Source organism: Passer domesticus, chromosome 12 (genome assembly GCF_036417665.1).
Source record: "Passer domesticus isolate bPasDom1 chromosome 12, bPasDom1.hap1, whole genome shotgun sequence".
NCBI classification, from domain to species: domain Eukaryota; kingdom Metazoa; phylum Chordata; class Aves; order Passeriformes; family Passeridae; genus Passer; species Passer domesticus.
The window spans coordinates 20,381,584-20,403,791 of record NC_087485.1 but is presented as its reverse complement, the minus strand read 5'-3'; the positions used below and the strand labels follow the sequence as shown (position 1 = coordinate 20,403,791).

The window sequence follows — 22,208 nt, the reverse complement described above, 5'->3', positions numbered from 1 at the left end:
TTTAACCCCTTTCTAGAATAATGGGAACCTTACAAATACTGATCCTCCTGAATCTGAATGAGGAGAGAGAGATGAAGCAGTAGGAAATGAGCAAATGTGATGAAAGTTGATGCATGTGAGACATGTCAGAAGAGGTGAGAAGAATCCTAGGTGGGAGGAGACAATGGAGTGGCCTTGAGCTGGACTCTTTCTTGTATGGCCATGGACAGACCCATGTTCTTCCTGTGACACAGAGACTGCCTTTAGCGGGAGGCAATGCCTTGGAGCCAAGAGTGAAGCAGTAGCATGAACAGAGGAGGGTGTGGGATGCCCTCTGTCTCCGTGGAAGATCTCTGTTCACGAGGCCCCTCGGCCCCAGGGGGTAAATCTGGGGGGGACTGGTGTCCCGAAGTTGAGAGACTGCTGCTTTTGGAACTGGGTGGAGCATCCTTAAACGGGGAGCCCTAAAAGCAGTCCTAGTCCATGTGCAGTGGTGAGAGCACTGGACATGGAGGGAAGAAGTGACGAGGGCAGATGTTCTCTGGGCGGTGCCACGAGTGACACGGAAACACAAGAGGCTTCAATTGTGTTTCCAGGGGAAGCCTGTGGTGCAAAGGGGGGACTCCTCTCTCCCTGACGGATTTGAGAGTCTATTATCTAAGGGGTGGTGGTGAACTGAAAGTTGATTATCTGAGAGATGGTGATGGGGTGGAAATCTATGATGTCATTTCATGCTGTGGAGGAAATGGGGGGGAGGAGGAGGAATGTATTTGGAGGGTTTTCATTCTTAATTCTGTGTCTGTTCCTGATCACATCTCACAGGAGCCACTAGGGAAAGTGTATTTTCATGGGGGCACTGGCATTGTGCCAGCCTCAAACCGTGACAACCTGATCAATGGTCGCTGTCTCTTGTCACCCATTACCACCAGAACCAGGGTGTTTATGCCACCACTGAAAGCTCCACTGCAGTGCACAGTGGGAACAGCTGTATTTTGGCTGCTTTATGGCATTTAGATTTTCCAGTCTTTGTTAAATCTTTTTGTACAGATGTGCTAGTAAGTGATCAAGAGCTTCAAATAACAATCAATAATCCATCGTCCTGATAGCCTGGCTCTATCATAACTTGTGCCACCTGATGCTATCACATGAGATGTTTTATGCAAAGATAGAGAGTGATGCTGAAACAAAGTTAAAAACCTGGTGTCATTCTTTAGGCCTGTGCCAGTGGGTGCAATGGGGGATTTAATCAGCCCACCAAATAAAAATGAAAGTTTCATGTGGTCGTGACTGATCCACACAGATTTCATTCTCAAGAGGCAACAGAACAGTTTAAAAGTTTGAACCATACAGCTTTTATAGGTACAGTTAATTTGTGACTTTTTACTATGAAAACATTTTAAACACCTGTCATTTTTAACTTATGAAGTTATTATCAGGCTCAGCTAACAACAGAATTCTGCATATTACTGCAGTAATTAGTAACCCATTTTCTCAAAAGGCTGAATTTTTTAAGAACATGACAATAAGCCCTTTCATCTTGATAAACTTTCAGGATCCAATACCGACAATTTCATTTCCAAAAGTCACAGGTGACAACCTGCTGCCCCCTCACCTGTGCCTGACACAGCTGGCACTGCCATGAGGATGCTCGGCCAGGTGCTGGGGTTCAACTGATGTAAGGTTCATTTGGGAGGGCTCCCTGGGGAGTCCCCCCTAAGCTGAGTGTTCCCTGGCAGCAGCAGGCAGGCAAGGAGACTCCACACGGCTTCTGAGGGTGCTGATTAGATGGGGGTTTATTGGGGGTCCCGTCCCCGGGAACAACATGGTTACTGAGGGAAAAGGGGGGAAGGGGAGGGAGGGGGAGAGGGAGAGCCTAGGGAGAGAAGGGCCAAGAGGGAGTCTGGTCTTCCTCGCACAGCTTAAGAGGGAGATTGAAAGTGGGTGCAGAATAAGACTTGTGCCAATGGGGTTACAGATACATGAGACTGCAGGGCAGGACCACAGGCTTGGGATAAACCGTACATTTTCGGAGGTGGGGAGACAGAGCATGCCATTTAACTAAAATGCAACACCACATTCAACCACTGCAGTTTCTAACTGGAGTCAGTAGTTATGAAATTTTCAGGCTCGAGCTCAAGTTAATTATCTACTTTATGAAGAAATCTGATAAAGAACTTAGAACTCTGATTCCACTTAGCAGGAAACAAAGAAACACTTTGCACTGCCAACCATCCCTCCATTGGGTGGTTTTCTGTTCACATCCTATGATGACTTTATTTTAACCCCTCCTGGTCTCATCAGCTTCACACAATTTGCCTGTGTTAGAGATATTTGAGCAGAACATTTGCCTTACTCTGCTTTAGGCATCCTGGCTTACATTTACAGCAATAAATTATAGCCCATATATAATTTACTGTATAACACACCAGTGTTGTCTAACTAGATTGACCTGTGTAAATTAGATCTATAAAGTCTCTTTCTGGCTGTTATAAAACATTTTAAAGCTATTATCATAACAGTCTTGATTTTTCAGAAAATGCTCAAACCCAGAAACTTTTCTACAACCCCCACTGGAACTGCCAAACCAGAAGGAACAACATTGACTTTCAGTGCAGGTTGGATGCAGTGTGGAGCAGGCACCTGAAAATCATGGAGAAAGCCCAGGTAACCTTTGGGGACATGCAATAGAAGTGATGTGATACCCAATGTCAATAAAGGGGAAGGAAGCTCTTTTCCTGAGACTGAAACGAGAGCTGAAGTCAGCAGCAGGTTGACTTCCTACTCACCAGAAGGTTTCTCTTCCCACTGCTCACTGAGGAGAACAAGCCTTGGAACAGATCCCAAGCACTTTCTGAGAAACATTTAATTGAATAACTCCTTCTGACACAAGGGGTCCACATAATTGACAAATAAGAGAGATGGGAGTGAGACTGAGAATTGATATTTGTGCCTGCTGTCTATACCTAAAAGGATTACTTTAAAACTGTGGTACAAGCTTTAAAATCAAGCAAATGTACATGAAAGTCAACCCATCTTAATTCTGAAATACTTTGAGGCAACCTCTGAGGATCTTCTGATAACAATCCATGTTCTTCCTCTTGGCAAGGGGGGATCATGCTTGTAGGAAAACTTTTGTGCATCAGGGAACACTAGGAGGTCACTACAAAGGGAACATCAGGTATTGCACAAAAATTTCAGGACCAATGAATTTTCTAAAGCTATCAGGATATATTTAATGAAAAAAATCATCCAGTCCCTTCAAGCAGTCCTTTTGCTTCAAGGGAGAATGAAATTATCACTTTTAAGAATAATAAATCTAAATAATCCACCGCTAAACAGGGGGAGCCCATGGGGAGGGACACCTTCCACTGTCCCAGGCTACTCCGAGCCCCAGTGAGCAACCAGGCCTTGGGCACTGCCAGGGATCCAGGGGCAGCCACAGCTGCTCTGGGCACCCTGTGCCAGGGCCTGCCCACCTTCCCAGGGAGGAATTTCTCCCAAATATCCACTCTAGATGTACTCTCTGTCAGTTTGAACCCATTCCCCCTTGTCCTGTTGCTCCAGGCCCTTACAGAAAGTTTCTCTTCCTCCTCCCTTGGGGCTCCTTCAGGCACTACAATGAAGTTCAGGAGAGGTTTTCACATACTGGCTAAGTTCAGTCCACTTGCTCAGTCCTCCATCCATTTTTAATTCTCCTGTGGTGTTATTCTTCAGCTGAGCACATCAAGAGGCTGCAGGAAGTATCTGCATCTGCTTATTCTCGCTCCCAAAAGGGGGTGCAAAATTTAACACACTGCTCTGAGAAACTGAAATGCTGAAAAAAATGCTACATAAATCCAATTTTTCAACCTACTTTTATTTCCCCCCCAAAAAAGTCAATATAATGATTTTTCTTGAAGCAAACATAGCCCAGCCAGTTAGGGGATAAAGACTTTACCCTTTTTAAGATAACACCATTCAACTACTATCTCCCTAATAACTCCTGGCTATAGCAGTGACTCCTAGATATATCCACTTAATCCTACTTTATCCAGCAGCCTTGGCAGGGAAATGCAGGCCTGTCCTAAAGACACACGGTGGTAAACAAGATCAATAACTCCTCATTTCTCACAGGAGCCAGTGGCAGGGCACACCACAGTCAGACTTTATTTACATGTGAAGCACCGACTTCACATGTAAATAAAATCATGAGGACTCTGAGTGTGCTAATGATCCTGCCAGTGCTGCACAGCCCCAGTGGAACCTAAACACACATCCTGTTAGTCCATCATCTGATTATTGGATCCACCAAGAGTAAGACAAGTATTAGAGAGACTTGAAAATGAAAAAATTTCTCAGAATAGCAAGATGCAGCTGTTGTTCAGGTCTAAAAACATAGCCTAAGTGTACTGTAAATTCATTTTCTCCTATAAATCTAAAGATTTTAATAAAGCTTTTCTGTGCTCTAAAGATTAAATTTTACATTTACAACTATGTATTTGAGATTGCAGTGTCCAGATTGGTCTGAGGGCACAAGAAAGTTGTTTCACTGTAGGAAAAGGTATACAAGGGTTCCACCTCACATATTAATTGCAAAATCACTTCCCACATGTAAACATAGGAATCCACAATATTTAATCTGCCCCAAGCAACAGCAAGTGACACAAAAGTGGTTCCTAGAAAAAGGGACAGATTCTACAGTAAAATTAAGTGAGGATGTAATTATTCCAGTATCTTTTGTTTAACTTACTTCAAGATGAAGCTCATAGTGGGAAGAAGCTGGGGTTTAAAACCTATTTTCCCTAAAGAAAATCCCTTAGAGGAACTTGAAAACAGCTTAAAATGTGCTGACAATTTTTAGAAGGTGGATTGATTACATGCAGGTACTTGAAACACCCAGAAGTTGCTACTACTGATGTAGATTTTAGAATTATTTTATTATTGACTCATTGTTCAATTAAAACATCTTTACTCTGCATTTTCTGCCTGAAAATAAAAGCCACTAGGGAGCCACAGCATGTTTGGAAGCTAACAATTAGCAACAACAAACTTTTCAAGTGTCTATAACCAAGTCTTGTTTTCAATTAAGAAATCCTTAATGAGGCAGGTTCAGGGTTTTTTGGTTTTGTTTGTTTGGTTTGTTTGTTGTTTCAGTTTGATTATAAGGACACTGTTCCTCCCACCACTGCTGTCCCGCTCACCACCAGAACATTAGGCTGAACCACATCTGCAGAGAAAGTTCAGCTACTCTGAGGACTAATTACAATTTTCAGGCTGAAAATAAGTTTATGTTACTTTCAGGAAACAGCTTTTTATTCTTTAGGGATCACATATCATTACAGTGCTACATCTAAAGGTTAAAATCCAAGCACGCTGCTGGAAAGTTTAAGTGGTGTCCTGAAAAGCCACTGTCATTATTTATAATGGCTGCCCCAGCTGCAAAGGGTGGTGGATGGCACAAATTAAATGTTTTCTGAGATAAAAACCTTCTGAGATGAAAACAAAGCAAAAAACAAACTACAGATGGTTAGCCAAGAATTAATTGAGAGTGCCCAGGACTGAGGCTGGAAGGCTCATACCCCTCACTCTACAGATTGCCCACAAGATGGATATTTCTGTTTCTCAGGAATGCCCAGGTATAACCCCTTTGTGCCATGTAAGCAAGATGCATTCTGCCAGCTCTGCCTCTTGATTTCCTTTGGGGTACACATTTAATTGCCTCATTAGTGACCATTTGTAGCTGTGTCCTTTGCAACTGCTCTCGTATCCAGCATGTTGCAGAGCGGGCTGCAGGAACAGGAGCAAGGCTGGGCAAGCACAGGGACCTGCTGGGGAACAGCAGCAAAAGGCTGCTCTCCTCCAGGGAAGGCAGCACAGGCACTCATCTGTGGGCTGGGCAATGATATGGGCTGCAACTAAATGGAAACAGTCAAGGACTGCAGTTATCATGCTACACTGAGATAAAATCCACCAATCATCTCATCTTTACTTGCAAAATGAAGTAAAACAGACCCATCTTCAACCATAGTTTCACACCAATGGAAACTAAGAAATCCCAAAGCCAAAAAAGACCCAAATTTTTCTTTCTTGTCCTCTAGTTCTTTAAAACTCCTGGAAATGAAAGAGAAAATGATGATCTGTAGTATATTCAGACACTGAACAGCAATCCAATCCCAGTTGGGTTGAACTTCAGCTTCTATTAGTTCCATAGAGAGAGCAATCGATTTAAATACTTCTCCACCTCTAACAAATGCATTCAAGGCATAATTTATTTGATAACTGTTCCCCTATCTGAGGGATGTATTCCTAAAAGAGGTATTTAAAACAAACCAAACACCCCCACACCAAACAGAAGCATGGGGTGTATGGGAAAAAACAATTCTAATTATTTCCCTTAACATTCTGCTCCAATCTCTCTTTTCCTTATTATCTTCTTAACATTTAAGCATCCTTAAAGCACCATAAGACTGCTCTGTTTTAGCAACAGGCTCCTTAGACGTTGGGAAATGTTCCGGGGAAACCTCGAGTGTGTTTTGACACACACTGAGCCAGATAAAATGATTCTGCCACTTGTTTACAGCACAAGTGACAATATTATTTCAGAGTCCTAGCAGAAGTGATAGACAACTGGTAGCCTCAGGGGAGCTCGCAGACTTGCAGGCAGCACAGCTTTTTGGCACCACCCTCCAAGCTGTGGACACGACTGTCACCTCCCTGATGGCTCTCAGCCACTCCAGGCTCCTTTCAGGCCTCCCATCACTGCTCCAAAGTTATCCATGCTCTGCCTCTTTGAGCTACTCACCCTTTCTGGTGTATTTTTAACTCTTAAATCAACCATATTATATTTTATGTTCTGTTTAGTGTTATCCCAGCATGGCAGGAGGTTTGGGCTCCTTCATGCAACAGGCAGGGAATTTGGGATGGCTTACATAAAAAAAACCACAGAGTTACTGGAGGCTATTGCTGCCTCTCCAGAGAGACTTAACTCTTACATTTCAGACTCACTTTGGGGTTTGGGTGTGTGGTTTGAAAAGGGAAAATAAACCAAATAATTTTCGAGCTTTTGAAGTTCCATTTGCACAGCCCAGCATCTCAGAATTTGAACAATGAAACAATTAAAACATTTCTATTTCAAAGCAGAAAGGGAAAGTAAATATCCAATGGACCTCATTGGAAGGCCTCCAAGTCAAATATGAGAAAGAGCTATTCACAAAATAAGTATTATTCCTATACTCTTAAAAGTATTATAAATTGTTTCTTTCTGGAAATAGCAATGGAGCATCGGGCAGAGGTAGAACAGCAGTGCAATGACTCATGTAATTTTCTGCAGTGATTCATGACATTTCTGAGAATTCAGCTGCAGCTGAGGCCCTCGATTCCACAAACGCAAATTGCACAAATGCAAATCTGACCTGAACCTCCACACAGCAGGTGTGTCCCACCTGGAACACACATGAGACACTGTGCAAAACAAGGATTTCTGAGCTCAGCTGGAAATGCTTGAATTCCTAGAATTTCTTTACTTTAAAAAGGAAAAAAACCTTTTTTAATTCCTAGAAACAAGAGCCATTTTTATCTCACACTAATCATTGTGAAAGGTAGCAATTTAAAATGCAAACATTGGAGCACATTTCCATTGCTCTCCTGAAACGTGACAGAAGATAGCATTTGTTTTTCAGAGAGCTCACAGATGCACTTGACTATATTTTTCATCATTTTCAATTTACTTTTTTAAACAAAGAAGAAACATTCTCCCTTAACTTCCTCACATGCAGACCCAGTGGCACATTGATAACCAGAGCCATGCCAGTTCTTACTCCTGTGAGTGGGATACTTTTTCCCATCTGAAAACCATGGGTGGTTCTTTAGATCCCACAGGCAAGTGTGGATTTTCAAAGGGCTTTATTGGAGCACCTAAACCATGTTGGACAGATTTTGAAAATACTCAGCAATCAACAGCTCTTGTTTACAATAGCTGACAGTTAATGAGCCTGGAGACAATAAAAATATTTTGAAAATTTACCAGATCCTTACATTTGGACCATTCTCTGTCCTTTGCACCAGGTGCCCTTGCAGCTTCTCAGCAGCTGAGCTGTCTCTTGTGCTGGTTTCTCCTTGAAAGCTTTTGCCATGAAACTTCTGTCAGCTTGGAGTCATCCACGAGCCAAGGAGGAGGAATCCAGGCTCACATATTGCAGTTCTGTCACGTCTGGGTGTTCTTTCACTCGTCAGTACCTCCCTGACTCTTCACAGATATTCCCTGGCTTCTCCCCAGGATGATCTCATGGACCTACCATGGAGCTAAAAGCTGACGATATTTCACAGATCATGTTTGGTGCCACTGCCCTCAGGCAGGAAACATGGACAGAGGAATTAACTTTTGTTGTGGGTTTGATTTACAAGAAGTTTTAGTGAGGCTGAGACATGAGTGGGGGCAAGGCAAAGGAGTATGAGAAGCAAGACAAGACCAGGATAAAGAACTATGGGATATTTACAGTCCCCCTCTCAACTTTGCTGCAAGAGTTCTTTATGAGAGACTATGCCTCAAATTACAACTATCTTTATATTTTCCTTTCCTTCCTGTGCTGCCCACATGTGCTCACTGTGTACCCAGCACTACGCAAGTTCTGACAAAGCCTTACAGGGACACAGCCATAGAAGGAAACAGAACAGAAGGTCATAAATTGAAAAATAACATAAAACTAAATGAAACCAATTCAGAAATACAACAAGTAAAAGGAATTTCTGAGCCGGAAGGACCTATCTTTGTTAATATAGAGTTTCTAACCTGTGGCAGGAGTGGGGTGTCAGATAAGGTGGGGAACAGGATGGGTTATGATCTATGAGTTGGAACAAAGATTTCAAACCATTACTAATAATGAGCTACTCACACTCTTGAGACACATTCATCACTTAACCATGACTTAGAAGGTAGATTATATTTAAATCACCTTTATCTTCACAGAAACTGAGAAAAATAGGGTTTAGGGTTTGTTTTTTGTTTTTTTTTAATCACTATTAGGTGCCACAAACAAAAGCAACACAATCACAACCAAATAATATATAAAATATTCCGGTTTAAACACACAAAAACACACAAATTAAGAAAATATTTGGAGCTGTCAACAGAGAATTTAATCTGAAAATGCTTCACATGTTTCCATCTCCTGCCTACTCCAAAACTATTGCATTCCAAGGAATTCTTTGCTTCAACACTTCTTAATGGTTAAAAAGCACAGTTTAGGAAATAAAAGTTTGTAAAAGAACTTTAAAAATTTTCAGAATGCAATTTTCAAACAGTGGCTAAAATTACATAGAACAGTGATTTTTAGAAACATTCTTTTCCCTGTCAGAATGAGTTGTCTGTCATTCTGTAAGGAACAGGGACAAAAGGGGAAAGCCAAAAAATCAAAAGCATTAACCACCACATGCAGCATTCAGCTGATTAAGAACATAAGAAGCCCTCACCATTTTCTGAAACCTTTCCATTTCCATCTCTTTCATCCTTCAAAGCCAAATTCAGACTTCTCTGAGGTTAAAGCAATCCTGCCAAAACATCTTGAGCCAACTTTAGTGAGGTATGTTTGGGAGCAGGAAGTGCGCTGCGGCATTTCCAGAACTCTGAGTGTCTGGAACGCGTGTTCAGGCTGGAAACCCCATTTCAATGTGTGCTTCGAGTGTGCAACAGGCAAGGAAGGCTTCAGATCCCACAGGATTCCTTTCCTGATGAGACTTTTCAACATTTAACACATTCTCCCTGCTATATTTACAGGAATAACACCAGAGCACAATAAGCAGCTTAAATGAATTGCTGCTGTTACCATTAAAAACAAAGATCTTTCCAAGTTACCCAGCTCCAGCTACAGGAAAATCTTCCCTGCTCTGTGAGTCAAGTAACATTGTTTGATATCTTTTCTATCCTTTAGTCATTAAGGATGCACAGATCAAAGCTGGCTTTTAATTATTTTTTAAAACTCACAGCACTCAAGGGAAGAGTTGTTAAAGATCCCAAATGTCCTGAGCCAGCATTCCTGTTGCCACACTGGGCTCTCTCACAGGAGGATTCACACATTTTAACATTCCCTTGTTGTACCAAGAGCTCTTCCTCAGGACATTATGACCTAAACTTGGTGTGCTCTGGTTTGCCCCAACCTAGGACACCATGCCACAGGGATCCATCCCAACCATGTTCCGGATGGAGCTGCAGCCTGGGCACAGCCCCTTCCCTCTCTCCTGGTGGTGCTGCAGCTTCCAGAAACATCACACATGCCAAGTTAATCTGTGTTCCACAGCTCCTTTACCTGTCAAAGGCATAATCTGGGAGCAGATACATGAAATTAAAATGGATAGAACTAGTGAAAATAGGATGTCCTGGGGTCACATCGGTATTTAACCTGGAAAGAGAAAAAATTTCCAATACAGGCTGAAAGATGTTTGAGCATCCAATACCAACACAACCTGCAGTTCAAATTCTCACCCAAGTGTGTTCCTGCCTATATTCAGAGTTCCCTCTTCCATTTCCAATGCCCCAAGAAGGAAATTCATTCCAATAAATGGCCTAGAAGAGTTTAGCACAAGAACTCAGGAGCAGTGTTCAGAGAGGGGCAGGGACGTGCAGGTGGAGCTGTGTCCATCCTCCCTGGGGATCACAGGAGCTTCCAGGGACACAGGAGAGTGGCTCTGGCACATCCTGGAGATACACACCTTCAATCCCAGGAAGTCTGGGTTTGGAAGACAGAGATCATCCCATCCCATCCCTGCCATGGCAGGGACACCTTGCACTGTCCCAGGCTGCTCCCAGCCCCAGTGTCCAGCCTGGCCTTGGGCACTGCCAGGGATCCAGGGGCAGCCACAGCTGCTCTGGGCACCCTGTGCCAGGGCCTGCCCACCCTGCCAGGGAGCAATTCCTCATTCCCAATATCCCATCCAGCCCTGCCCTCTGGCAGTGGGAGCCATTCCTCCTTGCCCTGTTATTAATGTGGCACCAGGAATAAGTTGGGTTTTCAGACCTTGGAGGAGAAAATGAGATGTTTTTCAGATAAAATACTGTAAATTACCTGTACTGATGTGCAGAGAATCAATGCTTTTGGAATCATTATACTTCACACTTGTAGAAAATCTTGGATCTCTTCAGGTATTTCAGTTTATTCTGGGGGATGACTCCAGTATCTGATTTGCCAAATTGTGCTGAAGTGTGGGTAAAATCTGACCTTCCTCAGGTTGTATCTGGTCTTCATAAAGATTGCACAAGAGACTGCTTTCCCTTGTTAAGGGACTTTAACTCCTTGCTTTGTTATTTATTTCCCTATAGTGGAAAAATCCAGTTAAAAAAAAAAACAAAAACAAAAACAAAACAAAACCCCAAAAAACCAAACATAACCAAACAAAACAAAACCACAAAAAAACAAAAAAAAAAAAAAAAAAAAAAACCCACCACAAAACAGAAAAAAACCCAAACCCACAAAAAACAGGGAAAAAACCCCAATTTTACTACTTATACTGTAGAAAAATAATCTTATAATAGAAAATACTCAGCATTTATTAAACTTCATTTTACATATTTACATATTATTTCATCAAAATATTTGGTAAAAACTAATGCCAAATATTATAATAGGTTTAAAATGTATTGTGCTAATTTTTTCAGAAATTGTCAAGGTAAAATTAGCTTGATTTGAAGAAAAATCTGGAATATCAATAATAGGGGCTCAAGACCAAGTCTGACAAAAAACCTTGAGCATCATAACATTGAACTCAACAGCTATAAAGGCAGAAGATCTAAACCACAAAACTGGCTTGGTTTGAATCCAGACTTAATTCAAAAATTGGCTTTGACCAAAAGTTATTTTTAATTTCTTCTGGATAAACACAAGGAAAGATTTCCAGTTTCTCTACGTACACATTTCAAAATGACCATATGATAAAAAAACTGTACCAAAATTATACTAAGACTTTATCAATATTTTGTGGCTTTATACAATTTTAAAGTTTTATTTAAAAATTTGCATCAATTCTGAAATATGTCTTTTTTTTTGTTCTAGTCAAAATAAAAACACCCTTCATCCTTCCATAGAAGGATTTTCAGTATCTTTCTCAGCTATAATCAACAGGTCCTAATTTGAAATTCATTAAAATAATGTGTATGTTTTGGTCAAATGATTCTTCTTCCAAATAAAATTCCATAGAATTTCTACACAGGATGAGGTTGCAATGTTGGCAAAACCAGCTATGGATTTGCACCCACCCTGTGTGTCTACCACAGAAATTATGGAAAGATGAAATGAAATTTAAATTAAAAAAGCAACCACGAAGAGAAGAATCTGGTTTTATCTGATGAAGAAAGGCTACAATGAAAATTTAGAGTGGGCTATTAAATAAAAGGTTCTGCAGGATATTATGAAAAGCACAATGAGGGTCACTGCTTTTCACTTTTGCAGCAGCACCTATTTTTCTGCACATGAATATATTTGATGTATTTTAAACAGATTAGAGGAGGTGATGAGCGGAAGCAAGACAAAAGTTTATCAGCTGTTGAAATATAAAAAAAACATTGCAGACCAAAGTGATCATGAGGAAAGCAGAAACAAAAATCTACTGCCCTTATTAGAAAAATCTAAAGGTGTGCGGTTCTTCAAGGCACCTCTGGAAAGCCACAGGCTCCAGGGCAGGCAGGGTGTTTCACAACTGGCTGGGGGTAAATAGGTTGGTCTCCGTCACCACTTTTCTGCCATAGGATGCAAAACAGCAAACCCATTTCGCTGGCAACATCCTGCTCTCCAAAATTGCCTCTTCCCTTCTAGACTCCTGTTCCCACGCAGTCACCAACAGCTCTGAGTGTGTCTTAGATGCAGGAAAACAGAGCTAACAGTGCATATAAATAAATAAATCATGGCATGCTAAAGCTGAGAAATTCTTCCTAAAATGCAGCAGAAATCCCTGGTGGGGGGAATCAAACAGTCTTTGGAGCGTGTCTGCTCATTCCCAACCCTGCCACTCGTGCCAGCCTCATTCCAAGGCAGACTTTTCTCCAGCTACTCAGTTTAACTTCTCTTAATAAATAAGATGTCCTAGAGCACAGAAATCTGCAATTCCCAAAGGGGGAATAAAACAGGAGGTGGAAGGGAAAGAAAAGATCAGTTTCATCCAACATGTCTTCAAAGTCTCGTAACCTGGTTTCTATTTGCTAAAAATGGAAAGCTGAAGCTGCCTCTGAGACAGTTATAAAAGTATAATGTATCAGTATCCCTGGGCTCTCTTGTTCATTAAAGGTTGGGATTTTTTTCCTCCCTCTCCTCTAAGAAAACTGCCCTACTGCAAAGGGCATTGGAAATAAAGATTGTATTTCAGCTGAAGACAGAGTGAGTAAAAAAGCTTTCCTAATTATGTTGCTGATTACTTGAGCAGTCCTCCATTTGACAATACAATTATACCAAAGAGAGGAGAATATCTTCATTACACTGAAAAAAAAGGAGAAAGTGTGGTTTTTCCAGCTTTGAAATTTATGGACTATGAGCCAGACATATAAAACTTTCCTTGAACTCCAAAAGTCCAGATAAACTTTCTGAAAACACCAAGTTTTCTCTTACACAAATATCTGTGCTACATAATTCATATTTTATGTTCTTTGTAGGAACGCCTTCACCTACAGGGATGAGCTAAGTTCAAACTGGAGCAGTAACACTGGCTCTAGGTTTCAGTACTGGTTCCATTCCAGGGTCTGCTCTAGCAGATTTCTATTTATATCATGCAGAAGTCAGCAAAAAAGTCAATGATCCTGCCACATCTGCCTGTGCCAGAGGTGCAGCGTAGCTCAGCATCTCAGAAACACTTCAGCTGCTTAAAAGCAAAGGTAAAGAAAACCCCAGATCAAGTCCCAGCTGTAAACTGTAACTCCATAAAAAGCTGCCGTGCTAACACCAGGCTGGTGATGACTGCCATCCTGGGGATAAATCATCATCTTCTGACCTCTAACCTTCAAAATAATATTCATTCTTCAAGCACTCCTATTCACCTTGTTTTCCAGACGGGTGACTCAGGCAGGTTGGGAGTCAGCACCTCCCTTTGCTGCTGGCAGTGGAAAACCCCAGTTTTGGACCTGGTTCCAGTTCCATAACTCTCTGGTTTATCTGGTAATGCAGCACCAGGCTGGCTACAGCCAGGACACCCCTGATCATCCCACACAGCTCCCAGTGTCTGGCTAGGTTTGGGTATGTTCCCAGGAACTGAGTACAAGACAAGAACAGGCATCCTTTGAGCATGGAAAATAGGATAAACAGAGAATTCATCAACAGTTCAGCCTGAAACAGCAGTTTCCCCCAGCATTGAGGGTGTTGCTGTGCTGCAGGGAACAGCTCAGCTGCCAGTGCTGGGTGTCAAACCCCAGGCAGTGCCTCAGTGGCCTTCAGGAGTGGGGATTTTATCTGGTTTCACAGCGCATTAAGTTCCTGTGTTTATATAGAATATACGGGCACTCTTTCCAGCTGCCACCACAGCTGAGTTCAGAGCCCTCAGCTCCGGCCCTGCACCCACAGTCACCCCACCCTTCCTCGTGGAACTCCTCACTTTCAGCCATCTCATCACTCTATGAGATGCAAACAAATGAGAAAAGAGAGCTCAGATACTCCAAGCCCCCCTCATCAGTGAATTCTGACTTAAAACCCCCATCACAAACCAGCACTAGACCTTCAAGTAATGACCCACCAGATCACACCATTCCCATCTTTAACTGCCATGTCCTTTGCACACCAACTCACACAATTATTTTAAGATTAAAAGCACAACAATTAGCTGCCATTTAATGCTTTCAATTAATGCTATTTTATGAACAAAGGTATATGAGTAGTGGGACTGAGGAACAATTAAACTTGCTCATTACAGAGCACTGCAAGCTTGTTTACTGGAACTGTGTTAAGTAATCTTTCCTTTCTGCTTTAAAAATAAAAAGACTCATTTACATCACCCCCAATGGTCCAATTTCAAGCACAGTTTTTAAGGCTAGGATTTTGAGGAAGAAAGCACACAATGCACTAATAGTCTTATGGCTCTGAGGATGCCAATAACAGGCACATTTTTTGGTACCAGGGCAGGCATGTTTCCACCCTAATTGCCTCCAACAGAACAAACAACAATCTTAACTTCAGGAAAATATCATTCCACTCTTTTTTTCTATGTACTGGGTCTATATTAGGGAATAAAAAGCTCAAATTTTAGTATCCAACCCTCAAAGCAATAAATGCAAGTGTCTCAAGCTCAACAGCAAAGAAAATTCACTTTGAGTTTTTCTCCATTCCCTAGCACCCCTTATCTATCCCTGGGACCCTTTCTAAAAGAGGCAAACATAAATGAATATATACATAAATAAAAGATACATATAATACACATTTGCTATGTCAGAGAGCAAGGATAGACTGTTTTATTTAAGAGATAAAAACTCTTTGACCAACTTACCTGAGGGAGATCCTTTCTTCATGGACAGACCTCCACAAGAGACCACATGCTTTGCTCCCTCAGCTTTCTAAAAGGAAAGCTCAGCCCTGTCCCACACAGGTGACACTCCAAACGCCACCAGCTGCTCCCACTCTGCTTTCCATGGTGAAGGGCAGGGGATGGCAACAGGGTTATGCATCTCTACTGATCTCACCTGGACTAAACTCAAAACCCAAGGCAAACGATTTGTGACAAGACATTTCTATCTCAAAGCCTTCCAATATTCAGAAGATTTAAACTACAAGTTCTCTGCAATGCTGTTACCAGCCCAGATTGTGCAAGGAATTTCTGAGTTCTTGTGCAATACTCAAATTTCACAAACCAGCAGAGAACCACATATGGTTTCTCTACATGGAAATTGTGTCTTTCACTATCATCATAATCAATGCTCCATCCCTGGATGGATTGGAAGGAAGAGGCAGACACTCCATCTCTTAAATCTACTTTATTTTAATGAAAAAGAAAGCTACACACACTTGAGAGATTAAAAGAAGTGTGGCTTTGTAGCCTTGTGGTTACTGTGTTCTGTGAAATGTGAAACTTGAGTTTTCAACTCTAATATAAAAAGCTCTACAGCAGGGTACAGCCAGGGCTGTATGGCAATCAGGTGTGGTAGAACCATAGAAACTGCCTCCCAGGAAGACACCCTTGGGTTGCATCAGCACTGTCCTCCTCTTTACACATTTTGCCCTAATTCTGCACAGCAACAAAGCTTGAGGAGCTCTTCCCATGGAGAAACTTTCATTGCTGCAGTAAGGAGAATTAAATACAAATGTCCCATTCCACAGAGTGAAGATTGTAACCACTAGGATAGGACATAAAATCTCATTGCAGCAGCATTTCTAACATGGCATCACTTGTTGGAGGATTTTTTAAAATACATGGCTCTTCTAAAGAAATACAGATATTTATTTTCATCATCCCTTCTGGTGCCTGAATCTCCCTTAGATTCATCTTAAATGTTGCCAGTTCAGCTCTGCATGTTCTGAGCCTGGCAGGTGCTCAGTGACTCCTCCTGGCTAGTTCTAAACAGCCTATTTGGATTAAATATTTGAAGTCCCTACCTACACATATCCATCCATTTGGAAAGGAAAAAAAGGTCTCCTGACTTGGAGAGATTTCTATCAGTAAGCCCAAGACTTCAGCCAGAACTGAGGGTGCCAACATCCATTATTCAGCTCAGTGCTTTGTCAGAAATCAATGTTACAGGGCTAGTTGCCACAAAGAACTGAAATCAATAGGATGGAATCTGCTCCTTTTCAGAGAACTGAACTCGTTAGTCTGAACTTCAGAACAGGCAGATTCTGAGTGAACAAGTACAAATAAATGCTGAAATCTCAGAAGATTGATAAGGACACATTCTCCATCCCACTGTAATTGAGGAGCCATGGAGTTGTAACTCTGGTCAGGGCCTTGTGCAGGACTGAGGTAAATCCAGGAAAATAACCTGAGCCTCTAAACCTTGCTGCATGTCCATGGATAGAAATAGCTCCATGTTCATAAAGAAAACTTTATAAATGTGGGAAAAGCACGTCATGTTTTCCTTTGCATGTGTCAGGGTGATGTGTTGTGATGGACACAAACTGAGAGTGAGCACCCAGATGGAGAGTAAAGGGAGAGGTGTGTTCCTTTCTGCTGTCTGTTCTTCATGGGCTGATCCCACAGGCTCAAAAGAGAGAGGGAAAACATTTGGGGATGTTTGCAATGCTGTGCAACTGCTTCAGTACCCTTGGGCACAGCCCTGCTCCCCAGTGTGCACAGATTAAATATCACTTACTGTGGCAGGGATGGGCACAAAGGACACCCTGCGTGGACCAGCCCGACCCAGAGGAGCTGCCAGAACAATCCCATGGATGCAGCAGCTCCAGTCCTGCTTCCCAGTGCACAGGAGCCCATTTCAGCCTCCTCAGCTCCAAATCCAGGCATTCTGCACAGGTGCTCTTCATCAGCCACTTCCCACATTTTCACATTGGCATTTTGTTGGTCGGTGCCTTAAGAATGTGTTCCAAGGATTTGGAGTGGGCTAAGGATGATCCCACATGCATTCAGCGGCATTCCTGTGCCCCATCCTGCCTTGGCATGAATCCCCACTTGCTGCCCATCCTTTTGAGCCAGCAAAGCAAGGAAGTGGAATTCAATGGAAAACCTGATCAGATTATTCACTGAGCTCTTTCCAGCAGTGACGTAATGAGAGTCCAGAAAGAAGTCGGAGCAGCCCTTATCTTTTGGGTATTTCAAAGGTGTTCCACAATTTCTCAGGCTTCAGATGTTTTTGATGTATTTTTCTGTACCATTTTGTAGTTTCTTGACTCCAAAACCTATCCAGATATCATATAAAGCCCCTTATACAATGTAATAAAACAACTGAAATTTTCATTTACATTAACAAAAGAGTTCTGAAGTTGGTTTAGAGGAATCTAAAGTTTATCAGTAAAAAAACTTCTGCTTCTGTACTTCTTTCTTTAGGGCTCAAGTTTGCAAATGGATTGCATAGACCTGCTCAGCTTTCAGCACTTACCACAAAGATTTAAAACAAATGGCATTGCTTATGAGCGAGAACAGAAGCAAATATTTGTGAGGTGAGGATTTTCTGTGGCCTGTTTTCAAATGAAAAGATTTTTACTTTATTATTAAGTCTTTTTAGATATTTAGAATATTTAGATAGTTTTGTAGTAAAAATACAGAGCATATGAAATGCAAGATAATGCAGAATGTGATGAAGATGGGATTTGGATTTCATTCCAATGAGCTATACAATTTAGGCATTCCTATTCTAACAAGAGCCCAATTAGATATATTTCACAGAAACAACGATAACTATTTCACTTTGTGGCAACTTATTTGTGAGCAGCTTACAGTTGAACTGCACTGATCACTTTTAGTCATTAATTTAGTCCATTCCAAGAATATTTATTCCTACAAACATTTTCTTTCCGCTGGTAAGTTTTTTTATTCATAACAGAAGAAAAGTGATCTGAAGAAACATAGCTCACAGAGCCACATCCTGATATGATAGTCAGCATCATGAATTTCAAATTACTTTCTGTGAGAGTTCACTGCTGGATAATAGAGCCAGAAACTCCACAAAAATCTCCTGCCAATCCATCATGTAGGGAATGTATTCAGAAACTCCAGATAGGGAGCAATAAAAAGCCTTAAGATGGGTGAAAAATTCTGTCTCCTAACAACATACTGATGTTAACATAACAAAACCTGCTTTTCCCGGCAAGTCCATGTAAACAAGCACTAAACCCATGTATTTTTCCAGGCAAATGCCCCACGGAGGTGTTGCCACTGCCAGGCTGTGCCAGGAGCCTCCCTTGTCACAGCAGCTCCCACTGATGGGAGGCCAGGCGGGAGCCTCCATGCGGAATTTTGGCCTTTCCTTGGTCCTCCCTTTGGCTTTTGGTCTCCCAGCCCGGGAAAAAGAGGTGCTGGGAATCTTTGGTCGCTTTTAGGGAAGGAGTGGGAGGTGAGACAGGCAGGGTGATGGAGCGTGGCTGCTTTGGTGGCTGTTTTCTGAACCTGGCCGGGCTCTGAACCATGCCGGGCTCGCTGGACCTCCCCCGGGCTCCCTGCAGGCCTGTTCCAGGACCAGCACTGCCAGAGCCCCTCAGGCTCGGGATTTCTCACTTCCTGCAGCGCTGCTGGACACTGGAGTGCTCAGGAAGGGGAATATTGCAGCTCTTGCCCAGCCCCATCCCCCAGCACATGAGGGAAATGTGGTTCTCATTACAGCGGGCTCTAATCCCGACGCATTCCTGGCTGCAGAGCCGCCTCCTCCGTCTGAGGCCGGGACCAGGAAACTCCTCAGATGGCTCTGATCAGCCCAGAGCTCCCTGTCAGCCCCAGCCCAGAGCTCCCTGTGAACCCCAGCCCAAAGCTCCCTGTGAGCCCCAGCCCAGAGCTCCCTGTGAACCCCAGCCCAGAGCTCCCTGTGAGCCCCAGCCCAGAGCTCCCTGTGAGCCCCAGCCCAGAGCTCCCTGTCAATCCCAGCCCAGAGCTCCCTGTCAATCCCAGCCCAGAGCTCCCTGTGAGCCCCAGCCCAGAGCTCCCTGTGAGCCCCAGCCCAGAGCTCCCTGTCAATCCCAGCCCAGAGCTCCCTGTCAGCCCCAGCCCAGAGCTCCCTGTCAGCCCCAGCCCAGAGCTCCCTGTGAGCCCCAGCCCAGAGCTCCCTGTGAGCCCCAGCCCAGAGCTCCCTGTGAGCCCCAGCCCAGAGCTCCCTGTGAGCCCCAGCCCAGAGCTCCCTGTCTATCCCAGCCCAGAGCTCCCTGTCTATCCCAGCCCAGAGCTCCCTGTCAATCCCAGCCCAGAGCTCCCTGTCAGCCCCAGCCCAGAGCTCCCTGTCTATCCCAGCCCAGAGCTCCCTGTCAGCAGAGCAGCCCTAGCTCAAAGCTCCCTGTCAACCCCAGCCCTGGCGTGTGAACCAGAGACAAACTCTTGGACTGCGTGTTTCTCATTGCAGCTCACACCTGGTATTTGTTTAGCCCTGGAAGACACTGACTGGATTCCAGTGGAAGGAAAAAACTTCTCCTTTGAAGGCCCTGGTGTAATTTATTTCACTATTTCTGGCTCATTCCTGAGAAATGTGATCCGTGAGTGAAGGACTGAAATAAGCTTGCTCCAATTTATTTGGTTTTCCATTATGAAGTGTGGCACAGAAGGAGCAGGATTTCCAACTCATTCTGCTGTCTGTGTGTCAGCCAGAAAAAGCCGTGGCCCCATGCAGATGGATCCGAGCGGCCCTGCCGTGGGGAGGCACTCAGGAAGGGATGGGGCTAGCAATGTTCCCAAAATAGCTCAGGGAAGTTATTAACATCTGTAAATTATGCTCCTGTTTCCCTGACAGCAGCAGCTTTGCTTGAGGATCTCAACATTGCTGCCAGCGTAAGAACTTTAAGTGCCTGTTGCAGTGATCCCTTCCCAAAAACACATCAATCACTAAAATACGAGAGGTCTGAGCTCCCAGGTCAGAGCTTTTATAAAAATATACATGAAACAGCCTCCTGAGCCTCTTAATTCTCTTAATTCTGTGAGCTGCAGCCTTTTATTTAAAAAAAAAATAGGGCTGGATGATAATAAAGATGTTTGCAACATCAAAAATGCACATTAGCTCTGTTCCTGCAAAATGTTTCAGAAGGTGAATATCCTGGTGATAAAATTAACCAGCATATGATGAACAACAAAAAACCTGCCCCTGATAATACCCCTGAGTAGCTCCTTTGAGAACCTTCCCACAAAGACTTGCCCTTCTCCCCTTAATGTGTAGAGGGGGAACTTTTTTCCCCTTTTAAAACAAAACCAAAATCAGTGGCTCAAATATGCATACAAGCAGGCATTACCGCAGGAAACAGTTTTTTATAAAAGTAAAAACCACCAATACATTTTTTAAAAAGCAGAGCAACACGAGAGACTGATTTGGGATCCAGAATTCCAGTGTTTCCCCAAGGAAGGGCACAAAGAGCATGCCTGTAGATGGGCAAGATGTCCCATGGACAAAGGCAGCACCTCAGCAGGAGAATCTTGTGTTTCTAGTGCAAAGAGGTCAGACAGACACATTTCCTACAAACTTTCTGCATTTTAATGTGTTCTCCATTAGCATTTTGGGAGGATTTGTGTGCTATGGAAATAATTAATTTTTATGAAATTTGACATCTGTGATCAGAGGAATCTCTTTTATAGGCTTTAGATACTGATACATGGTTACATTTCTGTGGAAAATAAACTGAGGCAAACTAAGGAATTTACTCATTAAATCTGCTTACACAAATCTCTCTGCCTGCTTAAACAATTAATCAGCAGTGGCTTTTCCCACATATGAATGAGAAAGGATGCAAAGTCTGGAGCGCTCAGTCTGGAGCCAAAAGCAGGCTGCATATTTAAATTCCTTTTATTAATTGCTTTGTTGTGACACTTACCCCATGAAAATACTTTGTCAGTTGCCTCTGCCATAATTTGGTATCAAATCCACTCAATATTCTACTTTTTTTTTCTTCTTTTTTAAAAAATATTTTGTCAGGACCAAGTTGTTTCTAATTTAGTGGTGTGTGTCATTTGCAACAGGATCCTTCAAGTTTCCTCTCTTAATTCATGACACATGGTTTTTGTTATTTTAAAGACAGCCAAGGACACTGGGGCATTCACTCCACACATTGTAAAAACTTTAAAAGGGTGGCACACAGATGTATATAAACAGAGGCAGAGAGTCTGTTCTGTTCCTGAAAAAATATGAACCTCACATTGAAAACATTGAGGGGTTTTGTGTTTCTTTTTCTCCTTGCTCTGTGGTGTCATGTCACAATTTAACATGGCTCTCACAAACATAGAAAAAAATCATTTCAGCTAAATTCCTGGGGTCAGTGAGCAGTAAGAATCCCACCAAGAAGCAGCTGGGAGCCATTCCTGCCCCTGGTTCTGACATTGCCAGAGTCCCCCTGCACATCTGGAATTTGAAAAGCCGTCAAATTTAGTGGGGCCAAATTCTTCTAAATTCATCAGTGATTTTAAGGTGAAGGTTTAAAAGTGTGTCAAGCAAATATTGGGATTAGCCATGTCATTCATTTTACATTTTTTAATTATTCATGTTGAGGTCCCTCAGTGAGCCTAGAGGATTTAGGAGAGCCTGGCAGAGGAAAGCCCCATCCTCTCCCCAGAAAGATGCTGGTCACACATGTCCTGTCCAGTTTCACACTGCATGTCCTGTGTCCCTTCTAGGGAATTCTGTAGTTCATTTGAGCTGCTTTTAGAATTAGAACCACTGGGAG

General features: G+C 42.7%; 2 long non-coding RNA genes across 3 annotated transcripts; one reads left to right on the top strand and one right to left on the bottom strand.

Moving 5' to 3' along the window:
- The first annotated feature begins 1,846 nt into the window (after positions 1–1,846).
- Positions 1,847–8,700, top strand: LOC135279601 (uncharacterized). Its single transcript, XR_010346820.1, has 2 exons — positions 1,847–2,643; positions 8,023–8,700. It is a non-coding gene; the product is annotated as an uncharacterized LOC135279601 (long non-coding RNA).
- On the bottom strand, positions 7,844–18,929 carry LOC135279600 (uncharacterized). Of its 2 annotated transcripts, XR_010346819.1 has the most exons (4): positions 15,406–18,929; positions 11,016–11,263; positions 9,938–10,352; positions 7,844–8,266 (listed from the first exon to the last, which is right to left on the bottom strand). It is a non-coding gene; the product is annotated as an uncharacterized LOC135279600 (long non-coding RNA). The 2 variants fall into 2 exon arrangements; XR_010346818.1 differs by having other exon boundaries at positions 7,844–10,352; positions 15,406–18,923.
- Between the last annotated feature and the right edge of the window lie 3,279 nt (positions 18,930–22,208).